We start from the raw sequence: 22,339 nt of genomic DNA, 5'->3' as shown, positions 1-22,339 counted from the left end.
CGTGGTTGGTAGACACTTACCTTTCACGCCGAAGGTTGTTGGTTCGATTCCCACCAGGACAGATATTCGTGTGCATGAACATGTCTGTTTGTCCCTAGTCTGGGTAAAAGAAAAGTAGTATATGTAGTATATCAGTTGTCTGATTTCCGTAGTACGAGCTCTGCTTAGTTTGGGATCAGATGGCCGTGTGGGAATAATGTCCCAGGATATTATTATTATTCGAACAATAATGGGTAATCTAATTTTTCAGACAAAAATGTACTCGTTCTTCAGCCTCTTCGATCCGTCAGATGGCAATACGAACAGACAGAATAATAAGAAAAAACATAAAAACGATCAAGAGAACGGCAGGAAGAACCCAGACGCACCCAAGGGTATGTACAAACCTTTGTATATATGTAATAAGTTTATTTATTGAAATAAAAACTAAAGTCGTTGCTCTGTTAAGCGAAATTAATTCTTTTTTATATCATATCACAAATTACTTCTGCAAACAAAGTATGAGTACAAATTATAATTATTTACTAACCCGTAAAAAGAAACAACATTAAAAGCTATTGCTTCAAATATTTTTTTACAATCTGAATTGTTTCTTTTTTTAAAAAACGTCGTTAACTTTTTATTATATTAAGCCAGTGTGAATTTCTCTAATTATAGAATGACACATGACATAATGCAAAGTGTTGCCACAATAGATAATACTTGGACGTATTAAGTCGAAGTTAATGCACGTGCAATTTAAATTTAATGAAGCGCCCAAAGAGCTTCATTTACATATATATAACATACTGGCATATAAACGCACAGCCCAAACTACTGCGACATGAAAATTTGCATACGGGTTCCTTTTACGCAATAGGTTAGCACTTAGGAAGGATTTTTGAAAATTTAACGCTGCAGAAGGAACTCGGGCAGGAAGAACAGAAGGAAGAAGAACAAAGTATCGCCAGCGAAGGACGTCCTAACAACAGCATGGCAGAGTTCATCACAAGAAGTACCGGAACCGTTGAATAATCAATCGTCGATACCAAAGGTCTGTGACGAGAAAATCGGAAAGAACGTCAACGATTTGAAATCGGAAGACGATTTTAAGAAGACGAAGAGGAAACCGACCAATGATGATGAGGATGCAACGAGAAGTGGGACAAAGTTTGCCGATAGAGTGTACAATGTCATCGATAAGTTGGAGAAGGTCAGGATAAAGGACGATATGTATTTAGCTGGTGATTTCAATTCCGAGGACTTGGAGAGTGACGTCTTCTACAGCTCTGATGATATGGAAGACTTCTGCGATGATACGTAAGTGATGTTTTTTGTTAATTAAAAAAAAGTATTATAATTTATGTGTTGTAAAGTAGTAAAGTAAAGTAACAGCCTGTGTATGTCCCACTGCTGGGCTAAGATCTCCTCTCCCTTTTTGAAGAGAAGGTATGGAGCTTGTTCCACCACGCTGCTCCAATGCGGGTTGGTGGAATACACATGTGGCAAAATTTCAGTGAAATTAGACACATGCAGGTTTCCTCACGATGTTTTCCTTCACCGTAAAGCACGAGATGAATTATAATGACAAATTAAGTACATGAAAATTCAGTGGTGCTTGCCCGGGCTTGAACTCACGATCATCGTTCAAGATTCATGCGTTCTTACCACTAGACCATCTCATCTCTTATGTGTTGTAATTTTGGGTAATTATACGTTTTTTCTTAAGGATTTGCTTGCTTTCCACGGTATGGAAGAGCAAGAAACAATAACATATCTATTCGCTTCACCCGGTATTTCAATCAAGGCTTTATATTTAAGCTCATTAACTAACATCTAGATTAAAAGAGTCAATTAGTTTCAGAGATGTAGAATTAGGATTACAGTGTTAATGTACCAGGAGATCATAAACAGTGAGTCGGACTCACCGAACGATTAGATTAAAAGAGTCAATTAGTTTCAGTTAGGATTACAGTGTTAATGTACCAGGAGATCATAAACAGTGAGTCGGTCTCACCGAAGGATTAGATTAAAAGAGTCAATTAGTTTCAGTTAGGATTACAGTGTTAATGTACCAGGAGATCATAAACAGTGAGTCGGTCTCACCGAACGATTAGATTAAAAGAGTCAATTAGTTTCAGTTAGGATTACAGTGTTAATGTACCAGGAGATCATAAACAGTAAGTCGGTCTCACCAAACGATTAGATTAAAAGAGTCAATTAGTTTCAGTAAGGATTACAGTGTTTGCATTTGTGTGCATGAACATGTCTGTTTGTCCTGAGTCTGGGTGTAATTTTCTGTATAAATATGTATTTACATAAGAAAAGTAGTATATGTAGTATATCAGTTGTCTGGTTTCCATAGCACGAGTTTTGTACAAGCTTAATTTGGGATCAGATGGCCGTGTGTGAAAAATGTCCCAGGATATTATTATTATTAGTTTCAAAGATTTAGAATTAGGATTACGATGTTAATGTACCAGGAGATCATAAACAGTGAGTCGGTCTCACCGAACAATTAGATTAAAAGAGTCAATTAGTTTCAGTTAGGATTACAGTGTTAATGTACCAGGAGATCATAAACAGTGAGTCGGTCTCACCAAACGATTAGATTAAAAGAGTTAATTTTGACGAGACGTTTGGCGCGGTTGGTAGATACTTGCCTTTTCACGCCGAAGGTTGTGGGTTCGATTCCCACCCAGGACAGACATTTGTGTGCATGAACATGTCTGTTTGTCCTGAGTCTGGGTGTAATTTTCTGTATAAGTATGTATTTACAAAAGAAAAGTAGTATATGTAGTATATCAGTTGTCTGGTTTTCATAGCACGAGTTTTGTACGAGCTTAATTTGGGATCAGATGGCCGTGTGTGAAAAATGTCCCAGGATATTATTATTATTAGTTTCAAAGATTTAGAATTAGGATCACGATGTTAATGTACCAGGAGATCATAAACAGTGAGTCGGTCTCACCGAACGCGGATGGCATTAATCGAAATAAGATCAATGTTAAATAAATTCGATTTGGCCCTCAGAACATCCGACGCCGACGATTCCGGTGACGAGTGCTACGGGAGTCTACCCCCGGAGCCTCGTTTCGGGAACGTCGAGTACAAACTGCAGCTGGTCTCGCCATGCGAGCGACGCTCCCAGCACCTGGTGACGCAAGTGAATAATAAATAATATTAAATATATAACATTATATATAACTTAGGTAGCTAACTGGGTAGGTATCACCCACTCATCAGATATTCTACCGCAAAACAGCAGTACTTGGTATTGTTGTGTTCCGGTTTGAAGGGTGAGTGAGACAGTATAATTACAGGCACAAGGGACATAACGTCTCAGTTCCCAAGGTTGGTGGCGCATTTGCGATGTAAGCGATGGTTAACATTTCTTACAATGCCTATGTCTATGGGCGTTAGTGACCACTTACCATCAGGTGTCCCATATGCTCGTCCGCTTTCCTATTTTATAAAAAAAAAATACCTTTGATATCACACAACGGTTATTAATTGATATAAAACAAACAATTTATTAGGAAAACATTTTACTTGCTCGAAATATTTTATTAAATCACGAAGGTTTTAAAAATATGCTAATTTTGACTGTTAACGCTGATAAAACGCAACCACGAGCTACAGTGTGTGCTTTCATACAGACCCTGTGGTCTTGACAGCTCAACGCCACGAGGTTATTCATTTTATAACACGGATTAAGAAAAAACAATAGCGTTTTTATGTGTCGTTTAAGCAATATATATGTATATTCAATTTGAGCGTATAATACAAACAATTTTATTGAGGTTGTGCTCGTGAAATATATCGATGCGATGCTCGTAGTTCCACTCGGGGCCGATAGGTGGCGCCGTTTCGAGTGACGTACAACGTTAAGCGGCATGTCAAAAGCATAATAATGCCCCGGATACACACGTGTGGAGCTGTTAGTTAGCGAATCGTTTAATTAAAATGAATTTTGATAGGCGGTTGACATTCAGCGAGATATTTTTTTTTTATAGAATAGGAAGGCGGACGAGCATATGGGCTACCCGATGGGAAGTGGTCATCGACGTCCATAGACATTGGCATTGTAAGAAATGTTAATCATCGCTCACATCATCAATGCGCCACCAACCTCGAGAACTAAGATGCTATGTCCCCCGTGCCTGTATTTACACTGGCTCACTCACCCTTCAAACAGGAACACAACAATACCGAGTACCGCTGGTCTGCGGTAGAATATCTGACGAGGGGGTGGGACCTACCCGGACGGGCTCGCACAAAGCTCTCCCACCAGTAAAAATATATCGTATTGTCACCCCGACACCTCAACACTTGCCCCCCCCCCCCCCGCAGCTGAAGTGGCAGCTGCGCTCGGGCGGCGGCGCGGCGGTGTACGTGGTGGGCGTGCACGACTGCGGCGCGCTGCGCGGGCTGCGGGCGTCGCTGCGCGCGCTGCGGGACTTGGCGCGCGCGCTCGGCGCCGCGCTCGTGGGCGCGCGGGCCCGCCGCGTGGCGCCCGCGCGCGCCGTCACCGAGGTGTACATCCGCAAGGTGGGCCCCCGTTCCCTGTTTTGGGAGATTTTCGGGACTTAATTAAAACTAAATAGAGTTATTAAATTTTACTTTTTAATGTTTATTATACATTTTTTTTAATTATAATATTTTTTGTTTTCCTCCTACACCCGAAAACCGTTGCATTGTTTGTTTTTGTTTCCGTTATCAATAGTACTTCGGCATCTTTATATGGTACTGGATTAGCGTTCTCCTCATAAAGAATGGTTGCCACATATATTTCTATGTTACCCTCTTGACTCGGAATCTAATAATATTATAAATTCATGAAGAATGTTAAATAATGTTGTCGTTAGAAATTTATAAATAGGATAACGAATAAATTAAAATAACATATATACATATAACGAAGCACTTAGTTTATTAATGGACTCCGTATTTATTTGTTTCATTGTCGACGAGTCGATATTTTTTATCGAATATCGGGACTTTTTTTAGCCGATGCTGGCAGCACTCACATGATAAATAATTATAGGTTATGAATAATAAAAACTGGAAAATCATATTATCTTTAGGATTTTAATGCGATATAAGGTTCCCTCATGCTATGGCATAAATAAACATCACTGAGAAACTATATTATCTGTCGCTTTAACATGAAATAATACGACACTGCACCACTGTATAACCATCGATATGATGTAAGGATTGTTTCTCGGCCTTTACACTGGATTAGAATCGTTTTCTAACATAAATATAAGCGAAAATTGAACATAAAACACAATGAACGCACCAACTGTCAAGTTTCAACAAACACCAACACTGGTTACAAGATAAGGGTCAAAAGATTTGATAATTCTATCTCTGTCTAAACCTGTCTACGCTACAGTACGTACTCGGTTCGCAGCTGGCGGACACGCAGCAGAGCGTCGAGCTGCGGGGCGCGGTGATGGGGGCGAACGAGGCGGGCAAGTCGACGCTCATAGGCGTTCTCACTCAAGGTACGTTCGTTATTATCTTGTTGAAGTCGTGAGTTCTAGTAACTAAATTAAATATTGAGTATTTAATTACAGGCACAAGGGACATAACATCTTAGTTCCCAAGGTTGGTGGCGCATTGGCGATGTAAGCGATGGTTAACATTTCTTGCAATGCCAATGTCTATGGGCGTTGGTGACCACTTACCATCAGGTGGCCCATATGCTCGTCCGCCTTCCTATTCTATAAAAAAAAAATATTTATAAGGCTTCGTATCCAGAAGTTTTTGATTCGATTATCATGTAGAGATCCTATACGTGTGTACTCGTAATAAGGAGATGACGCCTTGTCCCAGCTGTGGGTAAAAATGCTGTTACATTTTTAAACAAATTAAATGATACCTACTCAGTCGGGACAAAAATCGACTTTGTTAATATTATATTGTAATATCATTTATTTTATCCTCAGATAAATATTTTATGGTCAAGAAACTGAGTTGTAATTACAATGGCAGTATAAAATTTGATCTTGAAATTGTAATGACGTCATTGGTTGATGGTATGTGAGCTGTTTGTAGTGCGCAATACAATAGTTTTTCTTTTCTACAGGTGAACTCGATAACGGTAGAGGGAGCGCTCGCCTGAACATGTTCAGGCATTTGCACGAAGTGAAAAGTGGTAGGACGTCCTCGCTCAGCCACGAGATACTCGGCTTCGATGCTCAGGTGCGCTAATGATTATTTTGACGTTTATTTAAATTAAGAATAATCCCCCACCCACTTGGAAAGCCCGGGCAAACACCACTGCACTTTGATGTGCTTAATTAATGGGCACATTGTCAGGAGATCTGCTTTTATGGGATGAAGTATTGCTATGTATATCCATCAACCCGCATTGAAGCTGCAAGTTAGAGCTCCAAATCACAAGTGGAGGGGAGGCCTTAGCCCAGCAGAGGTGTTATTTTTTTTATAATAAATAAATAGAAAAAAAAAGTAAAAGTAAGTTGTACACTAGAAGTGAGATTTGGAAGCGTGTAGACATTGTTTGCGCCTGAACTAATTTTCACCCTGGGATTATGTAAATGTCTATGTCCCACTGCTGAGCTAATCCCTCCCTCTTCTCCCTTTGATGAGGAGCTTATTCCAATACGCTGTTCCAATTTAGTGGTGCTAATCTGGGTTTTAACACGCTATCATTGGTAACGATTTACACATTCTATTCACTACAATCTCGGTTCTCAATAGGATTAAGAGTGTGTGGGAATAGAGACTATCTGTGCTTCCACGCACACACAAGTACCATTATTAGTCCCGTGCAGTTGTCTAAACCGTTCGTATTCGTAACAGCCTGTGAATGTCCCACTGCTGGGCTAAAGGCGGGTTGGTGGAATACACATGTGGCAGAATTTCAGTGAAATTAGACACATGCAGGTTTCCTCACGGTGTTTTCCTTCACCGTCAAGCAGAGATGAATTATAATCACAAATTAAGCACATGAAAATTCAGTGGTGCTTGCCCGGGTTTGAACTCACGATCATCGGTTAAGATTCACGCGTTCTTACCACTGGGCCATCTCGGCTACTTGTCTAAACATTATCTAGTTTTCATACTCATTTTTCAATTATATTAATCTTTGTAAAAGCTTCCGTTATTCTATTATCCAGTTGTATGATGGCGTATGTTACACCCAGTTAACGATAGATGGCGCTCAATCGAAATGTCACATTCCTGAATCGCGCTGTCAAGATATTCGCTACGGAGTGTATATAGTGTAGAAGTGATTGTTTTTGTAATCTAATAAATTGTAGTTTCATTTACCTAATCCCAGGTATCAGTCTTGCAGAACTATCGATAGTTTGACCTCGAAAACTATTATCGACAGTACTTCCGAAAGTATCGTCTTGTGTCAATATTGTCGATATTATCGATAGTTACTATAGCTCTCTGTTCACAATACTATTGATAACTCGTTTGCCTGCCTCGTTGGTCTAGTGGCTTGATATAAGACCGCAGACCCCGGAGGTCCTGGGTTCAATTCCCAGGTCGGGCCAATAAAACACACACTAACAGGAAAACGTATGAAATGGACAAATGAATGCAATGAAGCAATTATTAGGATTTATTTCAAAATAACACAATTAGAGACTAATAAGACCGCTTATAGAAAACGTTTGTATGAAGAGTTTATAAACTTATACCCAGAGTTTACACACATTACAGAGCAAAGATTAGCGGATCAACGAAGGGCAATAATAAATAATAAATATATTAAACAAGATAGATTAACACTGATTAAACAACAAGTAGCAGATGAATTACATTATACACACACACTAACGGAAGACACATATAATGAACATTTACAAACAACAGAACAAAGTAATATTACACAACGATGCATTCAAATCTAATTCAGAAACAAACTCACAAGCTAGGAAAATGCAAAACACTACAGTTACATGCACTGATTCCGTTACATCAACCCCTATCGATGAACAAAACATAGAAAGTATCACCCACGATCATAATGTGACCTTAGAAGTAAACACTGAAATAGAGAACACATTCGTTCATGCTCTAGAACATTTTTGTGATACTGAACCAACTAGCAGACCATACATTCCTAAACAAAGGACTTCTAAAAAGTTTTCATTAATAATGAAATACATAGATACGATGATACTGACAAAATTTGTAAACATTGATACTGATTTTATCACTCTACAGAAAATAATTTACTGTGCAGCATGGACAGCAGCTAAATGTAATAGGGCAAGAATGACATTCTTAACCCAAAACAACCACCAAAACAAATCATACAGAAAACCTAGTTGGCAAAGAAGATTAGAAAATAAAATAAGGAAGTTGCGAGCCAATATAGGCAGGTTAACACAATTTATTAGAGGAAATAGAAACCCAAAAGTAGTAGCTGCAGTAGATCTCATAAAGACACAATATCAATCACACGCACAATATGAAAATACCAACACGCATATAGAACACTTCTTAGATACCTTAAAACAGAAACTCAATGCAGCAGCTAGTAGACTTAAGAGATATTTGACGTGTACTGCCCGTAAAATAGAAAACAAAACATTTGCTAACAATGAAAAAATCTTCTATAGAAATTTATCATCTAACTGCAAAGATAATGAGCAAAATCTAGAAATACCTCCCCCTGAAATATTTCGACAATTCTGGGCTAAGACATGGGAAAACCCCATAGAACATAATGAACATGCAGACTGGGTTAACGATATAACTACACATATTCCAGAGATGGAGTTCAACTTCCTACCAATAGAAACATTTATAGATGTCATCAAACGAATGCACAATTGGAAATCCCCAGGCTCAGACAATATTCACAACTATTGGTAAAAGAAATTTAGTAGCACACACTCATACATACATAAGTACTTAAATACATTCATTCAATCACCACATTTACTACCGAAATATATAACACATGGAATCACATACTTAGTATCTAAAGATAAACATGATACCACAAATCCAGATAAATACCGACCAATAACTTGCTTACAAACCATATATAAAATTTTATCAGCTTGCATAAGTGAAGAAATATACAAACATTTAACTAAACATAATATATTAGCCGAACAGCAAAAGGGGTGTAGAAAAAATAGCCAAGGTTGTAAGGAGCAGCTTACTTTTGATGCAATCATTTTAAATAGTGCGGTAAAATCAAAAACAGATATCCATACTATGTTTATTGATTATCAAAAAGCCTTTGATTCAGTCCCGCATAGCTGGTTATTGCATGTCTTAAAATTGTATAAAATAAACCCTACCCTCATATCGTTTCTTAAAAATTCGATGCAAAACTGGCAAACTGTATTAAAAATAAAACAATCATCTATGAAATCTCTAACTACTGAACCAATCCGTATCCAACGAGGAATTTTTCAAGGAGACGCTCTGAGCCCCCTCTGGTTTTGCTTGGCCTTAAATCCTCTTTCACTCTTGTTAAATAAAACCAATACAGGATTCACACTTTAGGGTAATAACACCCAATATAACTTATCACACCTCATGTACATGGACGATATAAAACTCTACTCTACTGACAAAAACACGCTGCTTGAGTTAGCAAGCATTACGGGACAGTTCTCAAAAGATATTCACATGAAATTCGGAGTTGACAAGTGCAAAATTCTGTCAATCTTGAAAGGAAAAATCCTTAATAATAGCTACACACTTGAAACTGGTGAACAAATTGAACCAATGGATGAACAAAGCACATATAAATACCTTGGTTTTAAACAATCTAGGCAAATACTACAAACTACGACAAAACAAGAACTGCTTACAAAATTCTCGCACCGATTAAATCTCGTATTAAAGACACACCTTAACTCTAAAAACACAATAAAAGCTATTAACACATTTGCCATACCCTTACTTACGTACTCTTTCGGAATAATACAAATTCAAAAAGTGACATAAAAAAATTGCAGCGAACTATAAGCACTCACTTCACTAAATATAGGAAACATCATTCAAAATCTTGTATTCAAAGGCTCACACTACCACGCAAAGAAGGAGGAAGGGGAATAATAGACATACACAATTTACACAATAAGCAGATACTCTCACTCAGACCATACTTCTATGATAAATCCGAACACTCACCTCTACATAGACACGCAACAGAAATAGACAAAAAGCTTACACCATTAAACCTACATGACAAAACACTCAAGTAAACGAACATATCATAAGTAAACAACAACAAATGTTGGCATGGGCTGAAAAAATACTGCATGGGAGGCCTATTTGAACCAACCCCACGTCGACAAAGAGAAGTCGAACGAATGGCTCAATCGAGGTGAACTGTTCCCTGAGACCGAAGGTTTTATGCTCGCCATTCAAGACCAAATAATAGAAACTCGTAACTATAGGAAGTACATAATGAAGGATAATAATCAACCTACTGACTTATGTAGACAATGTAACGCAGCCTCTGAAACTATTCAGCACATAACGGGGGCTTGCAAATCTCTCGCACAGACCGATTATAAGCATCGACATGATCAAGTTGCTGCAATCATACACCAACATTTAGCATACAAATATAAACTTATAACAGAAATGAATCCATATTACAAATGTAAACCGGAAAGTGTATTAGACACTAGAAACCACAAAATCTACTGGGATAGAACAATAATAACTGACAAAACTATCTGTTATAATAGACCAAATATTACCGTTCATGATAAAATCAATAGAATCGTTTATCTTATCGATATAGCCATTCCTAATTCACATAACATACAAACCACAATATCTGAAAAGTTAAGTAAATATCAAGATCTCGCCATAGAAATTAAAACGCAATGGAAAGCACAAACAGTACACATAGTCCCAATAGTCCTATCATCCACAGGTATCGTGCTAAAATCCTTGACACAAAGTCTGAACACCTTACAAATGCCAGCGTATATCCTCCATATACTTCAAAAAGCCATAATCCTTAACACCTGCCGTATCACCCGAAAGTTTATATCATCATCCACTTTATCATCAACGATTTTAATATAAGGAACACTCCTTAACGCTTGGCTGCAGCCCGCGTTTTAACTCTTCGAAAGAAGAGAAACATTAAAAGTTAAATAGAAATAATAATAATAATATTGGACATTATTCACACACGGTCATCTGATCCCAAATTAAGCAGAGCTTGTGTTATGGAAACCAGACAACTGATATACTACATAAACTACTTTTCTTTTGTAAATACATACTTATATAGATAATTACACCCAGACTCAGGACAAACAGACATGTTCATGCACACAAATGTCTGTCCTGGGTGGGAATCGAACCCACGACCTTTGGCATGAAAGGCAAGTAACTACCAACCACGCCAACCGGCTCGTCAAAAAATCAATACGTCAATACTATCGAAAAATCATTGATTATCGATAGTCCAAAACTATCGATTTTATCGATAATGGACTATAGACATGCAACACTACCCGGTATTACTTATACCTAAAATGAAAGTCATATAATGTATTACATTCATATAATCAGGGTAATGTCGTCAACTACGGTTGTTCCGAGCTGATGACAGCGGAGCGCATCGGAGAGAGGAGCGCCAAGCTGGTGTCTTTCCTGGACCTGGCGGGCCACAGCAAGTACCAACGCACCACGCTCCACGGGCTCATGGGCTAGTCCCCGCACTACGCCATGCTCGTTGTAAGTATGTTTATTTATTACTAGTTCCCATAAGTGTGGGGGGGGGCTCAGATTTTAGGTATCCTAAGTCTTTTTCTATAGCCCTGATAACGTGTTTTCAAATTATTATTAGGTAAGGATTTTTTTGGAGTCCTGACATATCAAACCAAAAGTTAATTTTCATTTTATTGAATAAATATCTTATCTTAATAATACATTTTTACAAACAGCTCAAAATCAAAATAATTTATTCAGGTAATAATATATAAACCTAACACCGGCTCAAACTGTAGATCCTACTAAAAATAATCGGCAAAAAACTAAACTCTTTTGCTACAATTAAACTATGTAAGAGTTTAAACACAATTTTTTATCATATTTATAAACCCTTATCGAGCAATACGTCTTATTAATGAAAGTTTTTTAAGAGAGAGAGTTGGTTCCTCCTAACTGGCCTTGGCCAGTCTGGGTACGGGCCGCAGGGTTGCCCCCTAACCTGTCGTGTCTTTAATTTTTTGCCCGAGGGGCCAGGGTAACAGCGACCCAGTGGCTGTAAGTTTTTTAAATCAGCTACAAGATAATATTATAGATGGCACTGTAGTCATATTATCAACTTGTACTATAAAGTTTTTTTTTATTTCTAGATTTCGGCAACAGCCGGTATAACTCGCATCACAGAAGAACACATCGGTCTTCTGCTGGCTTTGGACATGCCATTCTTCGCAGTCATCAACAAGTGTGAACTGGTTAGCAACATCAATGCTGTTGTAGCGAGGCTGGCTCAATTGTTGGAACCCGCTAATAAGGTCAGTAATTTTATTTTAAATAGCATCTATAAAGACTAGCTTATAAACTAGGTTATTATTTCTTACATCAATGCTTTTGGGTGATGGTGACCACTTACCATCAGGTGGCCCAATTGCCCGTCCACACACATATAACATAAAGAGAAGCCGGGGGGGGGGGGGGAAAGTTTAACAGATAAATAGATATATTTACTTTCCCATTTATAATATTAGTTTATATTGTAATTCGAAACATGCAGGTTTCCTCGCGATGTTCTTCAAGGAGCACGAGATGATAAATCAGGGATGCTGTATAATATATAGATTTATTTAAATTTAAAGTAATGGTATATATTGGTATTATTACAGAAACCGCTGTTAATAACTGACGAGAATATGGCAAGGAACTGCGTTGCGCCGCAAAAGTCGATACTGGACACCATAGACAATGTAGACGAGGAAATCAAAAAGGATCAGGAGTGAGTAGCTTCACAAGCCTTTATTTAACCCGAAGTGTTTCTGGGTGAACTCTTATATATGACTTTAAAACGAGTTCCATACTATTGGTAATGGTAATAATATTGTCTATAGCTACGCCAACCACCCTTGCTAGATACTTGCCTTGCTAGATACTGAGTCTGTGTGTAATTGTCTATACAATAGTATATCAGTTGTCTGGTTGCCATAGTACAAGCTCTGCTTAGTTTCGGATCAGATATATATATATATATATAGTTGAACGCAAATCACAGTAGTGTCGGCCGGCAGGGTGGCCGTGTTCCCGGTGAGCTGCGTGTGCGGCGCCGGCCTCAACGCGCTGCACGCGTGCCTGCTGGCGCTGGCGCCGCGCCGCGTCCTGCAGCGCCCCGAGGACGTGAGTGAACCATATGTTGCGCAGTTGACTAGTATCCTTTTTATTAAATTATAAATGTTATAATTTATGTCACTTTACAGGAGGCGTGCGAGTTTCAAATAGACGAAATTTTCCACGTAGGGGACTCGACGGGGCCCGTTGTGGGGGACTGCTCGCGCGAGGGCGACTCTACGAGGGCGACGAACTTATCATAGGTGCGTTGCGTTCTGTTAGTTGTGAGATGAATAGAGCGACGTATATTTTACACCCCCTCCCCCAGGACCTCTGGAGTCCGGCGAGTTCGCGGAGATATCCGTGCGCACGATATACCGCAACCGCGTCACTTGCGGCAGCGTGCGCGCGGGACAGTCGGCGTCGCTGGGCCTGGGTCGCTTCCCGCCGGGACTGCGGCAGGGCATGGTGCTGCTAGCGCGGCCGGGGGGCTACGACGCGGGACTATCAGAACTAGTCCACTCGTCGCAAGCTTCGGAGAAGAATCGAAAGAACGCGAGGAGACAGAACAAGAATATCCTCCAGGACATCGCCAACGTGAAGAACAGCCTCACGAAGACATCGGACACGAAGTGCACGAACGTGTACGTGTCGGACGACGGGAGCAAGTACAGCGACGCGCACGTGTCGTCGAGCGACACGCAGGACAAGTGCGTGTGTGACGACCTGGTGTTCCTCGAAGACCCAAACGACCCTAGACGCTGTATATACTTTCAGGTGAGCAGACAACTCTACTCGTTTTTAAAAGATTAGCAAACCTTAGATATGCGATTCCACGCGATTCGCTACCAACTCTGCTGTATTGTACACCACAAACACTTCTCGATCAATATATCTCTATATATAACACGACACTGTTACACTTAACTACTTATATACACTTTAGTTTTACTTACAAAGTTCCGATAACAACTTCACAGATAACCAAAACGGTAAATTTTTCGCGAATCCATAGTCAATACCACAGAATATTAAGATTTCGACCAAATTTCAAGGTCAAAGTTGCTTATATACTCTACTTGCTATTGGAATCGACTATAGACTTGTATATGTTTGCACAGCACATTGTGTGTGTGTGTTTTTTTATCCGTAACAGCACGTGAATGTCCTACTGCTGGGCTAAAGGCCTCCTCTCCCTTTTTTGAGGAGAAGGTTTGGAGCTTATTCCACCACGCTGCTCCAGTGCGGTTTGGTAAATACACATGTGGCAGAATTTCAGTGAAATTAGACACATGCAGGTTTCCTCACGATGTTTTCCTTCATCGTAAAGTACGAGATGAATTATAATCACAAATTAAGTACATGAAAATTCAGTGGTGCCTGAACCATCTTGGCTGTTTTTTTTATATGCTAGCAATATTTATTTATTTTAAGGACCACTAGTAGCTACTACATGTTTTAATGACAAATGTAAAACAATTTAGTGAAAATAGCTAACATGTGAAGCTTTTTAAAGTAGCCACAACAATTACAATATTTGTTTTAAAAATACATTAACACATAATTATAGCAACATGAGTAGAAAGATTAAAAAAAAAAAAAAAGCAGTCCAAATTGGTACAAATTAAAGATCATAAAAAAATAAACATGCACTTAATAAAATTAAAATTAATAACACAAATAGTTTGAAATTGATATAGGTACAAATTAAAATTAAATAATTCATTAAATTCATGCAAAGTTTCCGTTACAAAAAAATTACTAAAAATATACTAATTAATACAAAATAAAATTAAGATAACATTATTTATTATTTATTTATTTATTTATTATTTATTTGCATCTCTCAACAATTCTAGCGCCCGTTTACGATAAATCATGGCAGAGTCATTAAAAATATTTAGATCTTGACAAAAACCATTGTACAACCGTGATGATCTAGGCATTGGTGCATTACATCCTAATTTCGTTTTTGATATTCTGACATCAAAAGTGCCCAGAAAACTACGAACATTGCGCCTTGGAATACGATAGTATATCTTTTCAAGTAAGTAAGTACAGTCGATCTCGTTACGAATTATCTTAAATAGGAAAGAGAGATCTAATAATTGTCTGCGTACAGAGAGACTATCCATATTAAAGTCTTTCAAGAGATTGCTGTAATTTTTATTAGATTTATTGTATGAGGTTTTTTTGTTTCTGGATAGATGATATACAAATCGCTTCTGTATTCTCTCTATACGCGGACGATGTACATTGTAACAAGGATTCCACACAACACTACCGTACTCCAGTACACTACGCACGTAAGCGTTATAGATTATTTTTTTCGTGTTATTCGTGAAGTGTTTACCATTTCTAATTAAAAATCCTAACGTTTTGGAACTTTTCGTAATTATTTTATTGAAGTGCGGGACAAAAGTAAGCTTGTCATCAAAAATGACACCCAAATCACTTATTTCAAAAACTTCCTCCAACTTGATGTTATCAATGCTATATATTGTTTTGATTATATTGAGCTTTCGCGTAAATTTTATATGCTTGCACTTACTGACGTTTAATTCCATTTTATTATTTTTACACCAATTATATATAGCATTAATATCCGCCTGTAAGAGCTCTGAGTCAGCTAAGTTGTTTATTACTTTTGTTAATTTTAAATCGTCCGCAAATAAAAATACTCTACTATAATGTACCGTATCACAAATATCATTAATGAAGATATTAAAGAGCCAAGGTCCTAAGTGTGACCCTTGAGGAACCCCGGAGCAGGCTTTATATAGACTCGAGCTAAAACCTTTTAAGACAACAAATTGTTGTCTATTGTATAAATATGATTTGAACCACTCAAGCATATTACCATTGAATCCGTACTTGCTTAGTTTTAAGAGTAAAATATCGTGCGAAACTTTGTCGAAAGCCTTGGTTAAATCGGTATAAATTGCGTCAAATTGCTTGTGGTAATCAATAGCTGGCACAATGAATTCACTGTACGAAACAAGATTTGATGTTGTAGATCGACCCTTTATAAAGCCGTGCTGGTTATTATTAATCATTTGCTTAACATGACATTCTAGATATGGGTAAACTATTGCTTCAAATACTTTGGCAAAAGTGGAAAGTATGGAAATCGGTCTATAATTCTCAATGCACTCACTACCCTTGGACTTATATACCGGTACGATCCTAGCTATTTTCCACTTATCGGGAAAAACACCTGAGCGAAGTGATTCGTTGTATAATAAATATAAAGGGAAACTTAGTACCCATGCACATTTAGAAATAAATATAGGAGGGATATTATCATAACCTGTCCCTTTAGTTGTATCAAGTCTTTTTGAGTATTGATAAATCTGTCTTCGCGATATTACAAAATTAGTGAACGCTCCAAAGTCATGTTTACATTGATTATTATAAGATGGTAATGTATATGAACTTTGAGATTATGTGTAAACAGAAGCGAAATACGAGGCAAATTCGTTACAAATTTCTGATCCCGATTTCATTACTTTTTGTTTGTAAGTCATTATGCCTGGGAGTGCGGTACTATTATCTTGTTTGCCCTTAAGGTATGACCAAAAATATTTAGGATTTCTACTAATATTTTCTTCAACAATCTTAATGTAATTATTGTAGCAAATTTTCGATAAATCTGCACAACGTTTGCTCAAAAGACGTAATGAAATTTCATCAAGTGGGTTTTTATATATTTTGTATTTATTTAAAAAAACTTGTTTCTCGTTATATAAATTTATCATTTCCTTAGTGAACCATGGAGGATATTGTTTACCTTTTTGTTTCTTCTTTGGTACATATTTTTCGATCAATTTGTTCCAAATTTTATAAAATTTATCGATCATTAAGTTTATTGACTTACAATTACAAAATTCGCTTAACCAATTGATATTATCTAATTCTGAAATTATACTTACATAGTCAGCTTTAAAATAGTTCTTCTTTTCACCAATAACATTACTTTTTAAAGAAGTTCTTGATGAATAAGAAAATAATATATCTAAGGGAGGATGGTGGTGATCTGGAGGCACTATTGGCAAAATAGACTTACTAATTTTTATGTTATTATGATTACTGAATATTAAGTCTTATATTTTATTATTGTTATTACAAATGTTATTATGTTGAACTAAATTATTGAGAGATGCAAAATCAACTAGCAAATTTCCTAAGGAACTATTAGAAATAACATTATCATCAGTAGCGAACCAATTGATATTACTTAAATTAAAATCACCCACGAGCATAACATTTTGTCTATTCTCTGCAATTCTACTATTAAAATTATTGATAAAATTAGATAGCATATTACGGCTAACGGGAGGAGGCAAATAAACTGCACATAATGCAATTGAGTTACACTCATCGTGACAATTTTCTCGTTCAATATTTATCCAAAGATCTTCACACTGACTTTCACAAAAACTGAGTCGCATTGATTTCAGTTTATTTGAGACCGCCACTAAAACTCCACCACCATCTTTTTTACAATGTAAAAGTGAACTATCACGATCTCTTCTGTATACTGTATAACGGTTGTCGAATACTTCATGGTTCTCTATTTTATTATTATTATTAATAATAATAATAATAATACTTTATTTCAGATTAAACAATCCATATTAAATTAAAATTAACATTAAATTCAAATAAAATTAAAAAAATAATAACAAATAAATTAAAATAAATAATTAAAATTAAAATTAAATAGATTAGTAACGAATGCTTAAACTATGTTAGTACTTAATCCTAGAATTAGACCCGCTTCACATGTACACCATTCCAGTGTTCGCAGAAGTGACTGTCCAATTTACAAGCCAATGTGCTGAGGAGGGTGTTGGTACTTTTCGAAGTTCTGCTCATAATGGAGGCGACACGCTTGCGTATTATAGAGAAAAAATCGTCCACGCGAGCATCAGCGAACATTGCCGACGCACTACAGTGTCGAGGTTTCCTCAACACCGCCCTCAACACATTGTTGTATTGGACGCGTAGGGCACTGTAGGCCCTCAGCGTATAGTTCGTCCACAGACTGCACGTGTAAAATGATTGGCAATATGCTCGAAACAGGGCCAGCTTTACAGGTGTCGTACACCGTGCAAATCTGCGAGCCAACATATTACCTCGGACCGACAGAGCCCTACGCTCACGTTCAATGTCACTGTTATCACTGAGGTTTTCATTAACTATGTGACCAAGGTATCTGAAATCAGTTACCTATTTCAGGGGTGTGCCATATAGTCTTATGTCAGGATTACAATTTATCGGCTTGTTCCTACCCCTGAAAATTATAAATTCACTTTTCTTCGCATTGTAACTGAGTCCATTCACCCTGGCATAGTCCTCACAGATCTTTAGCAATTTTTTGAGACCACTGACTGAAGGGCTCAGCAGAACCAACTCCGGCTCCACTCAGCCTCCGAATCAGTTGGTTCACATACAAATTGAAAAGCCTGGGCGATGTGAGGCCACCCTGTCTTACTCCGCACTTCAATTTGTATGAATCGCTTAGTGACTGTCCCCATCTCACCACGTTCGTTTGGTTTTCATACCAGTACTTAGGCAATGAGATTTGATTGGATCTTAAGCTAGTTTCGGTTTTGAGCTTTTGCCAAAGAATTTTATATGACACTCGATCAAAAGCTTTAGACTGGTCCAAAAAACAAGCGTATACCGGCGATTTCCTGTCAGTGTAGTACCTCACAGTCTGCTTGAGGCACAGTATTGCGGTCTCAGTTGATAATTCAGGCTTAAAGCCAAACTGCGCGTCGTGAATTTTGACTGAATTATTTAACTGTGCATCAAGAAGACTGTCCAGGACCTTTGCTGTGATTGTCGCCAGTGATATCGGCCTGTAATTTGACCCGTCTGCCATATCCCCTGTTCTGTTTTTAACTATGGGCACCACAACAGTCATCATCATTGCATCTGGTAGATAAACATGGCTACAACAAAGATTATAGAGTAACCTGAGAACTCTGGAAAGGTGAATACCGGCATACTTTAAATGATCGATGCTCGTCGAGGCCGTCGTGACCCGGCGATTTCCCACGTTTCATGCTGTTTAACGCTTTCATTATGTCATTTCTTGTGAAACAGACCGGACCCTCACCAGCGACACTAACACCCCCAGCATCGCTCTCATCCCCACAGTCACAAATTTCACATGGGTCCACGCTAAACTGGGCTTTAAACATATTAGCAATATTTTTAGAGCCACTGGTACCTCCTACCTCAGCCGGAAGGCTCGCCTTTGCATTCAGCCTGTTAGTTTGTTCCCAAAATTTACTGAAATGTTTAGCCTCATACGACGAGGCGAGGATATCCATTTTTATTGTTTCGGCATTGTCTTGGCACCACTTTAATTTGCTCTTAAAAACCTTACGTGATTCTCGCATCTCGTCGTATGTCCTCCACATGTCGGCCTTCCAGCTAATATCCACGACTGAAAGCAATTACGAGTTTTCAAATGAGCCATCCTAACGTGCTTATTCCATCCCATAACATATTCTTTCTTACTACGCTTTACAGTTTTGTGGCTGGATAATATTGCAGCCTCCTGCAATATACCTATAATATCACTATACAGTTTATCTATAATTACTTTATGCTCGGACTTATTACATACGTTATTGCAACAATCGATCATTTCTATTGGAAAATTAACTAAACTTAACCTATTGTTACATAATTCAGTATATAGTTTAATCTGGTCACTATCCCTATGACCCCATATTATTTTGTTAGTAGAGAGCGGGGTCGATTCTAGTTTTTTATGATTGGCTTGTGCATTATAGTTAAAACTACAATGGACTTCCAGAGGATAGTGATCAGACCATGACACATTATTTATAACATTGATACTTTGTATATGCCTTCTAGCTAGTTCCGTTACAATGCAGTGATCTAACCACCGCGAGGACCCATGACTGTCACTAACATATGTGTAAACATTGTTCTTATTAGCAAGCATTTCATAGTCAGCACATACATAAGACTGATCAGTACAAAATTGCATCATTTCATTAAAAAATAACTCTTTAGGATGCGCATTAAAGTCTCCTAATACAAAAACTATACTAATTCCACAATCCTCAACAATTGCATTAATTTCACTCAGGCACTCTGTGTATTCTATTAAATTATCTGCACAGTCTGTAGGCATGTAAACAGAAAAATATAGTATATTATACTCACGAAGTTTACATTTGATCGCGCACAGCCTCACGTTATTACATTTAACCACTGACACAGAAGAAAAAACACCCTTTCGCCATAAGAGCGCGACGCCACCATAGGGTCTGCCTAGCAGAATGCTGGCACTGGTGTCCACAGCCGACGTACCAGTAGATTCAAACTCGTCGTGAACAGTGCCGAGGTAGGTAAGGTCATGAGGTAGTAACCAAGTCTCCTGTAGTGCCACTACGTCGGCACTCAAGCAAAGTCTTCTCACACTGTCTATTGAACGCTTAAGAAATTTACAATTAAAGCTCACCACCTTTATTTTATGACTTTTTAAGTTATTCTTATCCATTTTGTTTGTTTAAATTTACTGAAGCCTTTTTTCCATGTCTAAAATATATATACTTTCTGAAATAAATATCTTCCGGCCATAAATTAGCGTTAGTAAATACGGCCAATTTACTTCGTGGTATATAAAATTTGAAAGATAGATAATTTCTTGAACCTTTCGTATGTACTTTCTCTGGCAATATTTTTATCTGTGTCTTTTCATATATATAATCCGCTATATCTTGCTCCGTGTTTTCTTTTGAAATATTGTAAATATATAACGGAATTTGAATGTCTGCCGCTTTTAATTTTGTAGTTGAACTCGAGACGGCAGTACCTCGCATCCCTTTAAAACGCAACGATTTACGCTTTGTAACTCGAATCCATTCGCCTTCACCGCCACTGTGAGTGTCCGCCACTCCGTCTTGCTCGCACATTATTACATCGTGTGACGTCACTAAACCATCTGCCGCTATCGGCACCGGTAACGGTGCCTCACGCACGTCGTTCCGTCGATGCGAATTATTGCCGCGGTGAGCCTCCACGTGTTGCATCGGCGGGGTGACACAGATAGCTGTATCATTTACTATTGCCGGAGTGCATGCGTGCGTCGGCGATGGACGATCCGGAACCTGTTTTTGCACAGTCATTCTCTTTGTTGCAATATTCTCTAGTTCGTTCGTTGACCCCATCGATTCGCTAGCGTAATCGGGGACTATCCCGCATGCAGAAACCACCTCTCTTTGTATTTACATACTGACCATTGTCCCTTGATACAACTTCTGATGCTTGTTTCTTTTCTTTTTCACTAAAATATTTTTCAAATACACTTTTTGTGATATATTCTTCCTTTTGATTTTCTATGGCCTGGACTTGACTTTGAAGCTTAACAATATCCTTTAGTAGTCGCGTTACATCTATATGATCAAACGTAACTGGCGGTAACTTTTGCAAGTCTTTTGCCACAAATATGGGGATATTTTCGGGATCTATACTCCTTAACACCCCAATTATATCATCAATATTTTTCTGTCTTCGGTCTTCACCTTTCCTTTTAACTAGCCGTTGCGGAATCGATTGAAACAATAAACACTTGGCTTTAAGAATTTCCTGTTCATCAAAGGATTGGCGGCATATAAGGGCCAAGCTTACATTGTTCATAACATCTAATTTGTTTTGAATGAAACTAAGCACCTCGTTTATCACAATGTTACAATTATTACACTTTAACGTATCCATACCGACGGAGGTCACTGACCCGTGACCGACCGCACGCGACCGCACTATACAATTCTTAAGCCACGTTTCTGTTAATATAATAACATCATAATTTGTACACGATAAATTGCAGATGAAGTCATGTGTTTTAGTACGGAGACCTCGGACGTTCTGGTAGTATATATTAAGACCGTTGAATTTTATAACATGAAACACTAAAATGATCTATGAGTTTAGAGAGCAAAGCAATTTACTGGATATTATTCAAAACAGTATGATTTTTTACATAAATACATTCTGAATGTTCTGTCTTTCTCATAAATACCTT

The 22,339-nt window shown here is 38.0% G+C and overlaps 1 pseudogene; it reads left to right on the top strand.

The window, feature by feature from the left end:
• Positions 1 to 298: 298 nt before the first annotated feature.
• Positions 299 to 14,037, top strand: LOC126779968 (GTP-binding protein 2-like; annotated as a pseudogene).
• Positions 14,038 to 22,339: the final 8,302 nt, after the last annotated feature.

The sequence above is a fragment of the Nymphalis io genome, chromosome 30, assembly GCF_905147045.1.
Source record: "Nymphalis io chromosome 30, ilAglIoxx1.1, whole genome shotgun sequence".
Lineage (NCBI taxonomy): Eukaryota > Metazoa > Arthropoda > Insecta > Lepidoptera > Nymphalidae > Nymphalis > Nymphalis io.
The sequence above is the reverse complement of the archived record's forward strand: the minus strand, read 5'-3'. Positions and strand labels throughout refer to the sequence as shown.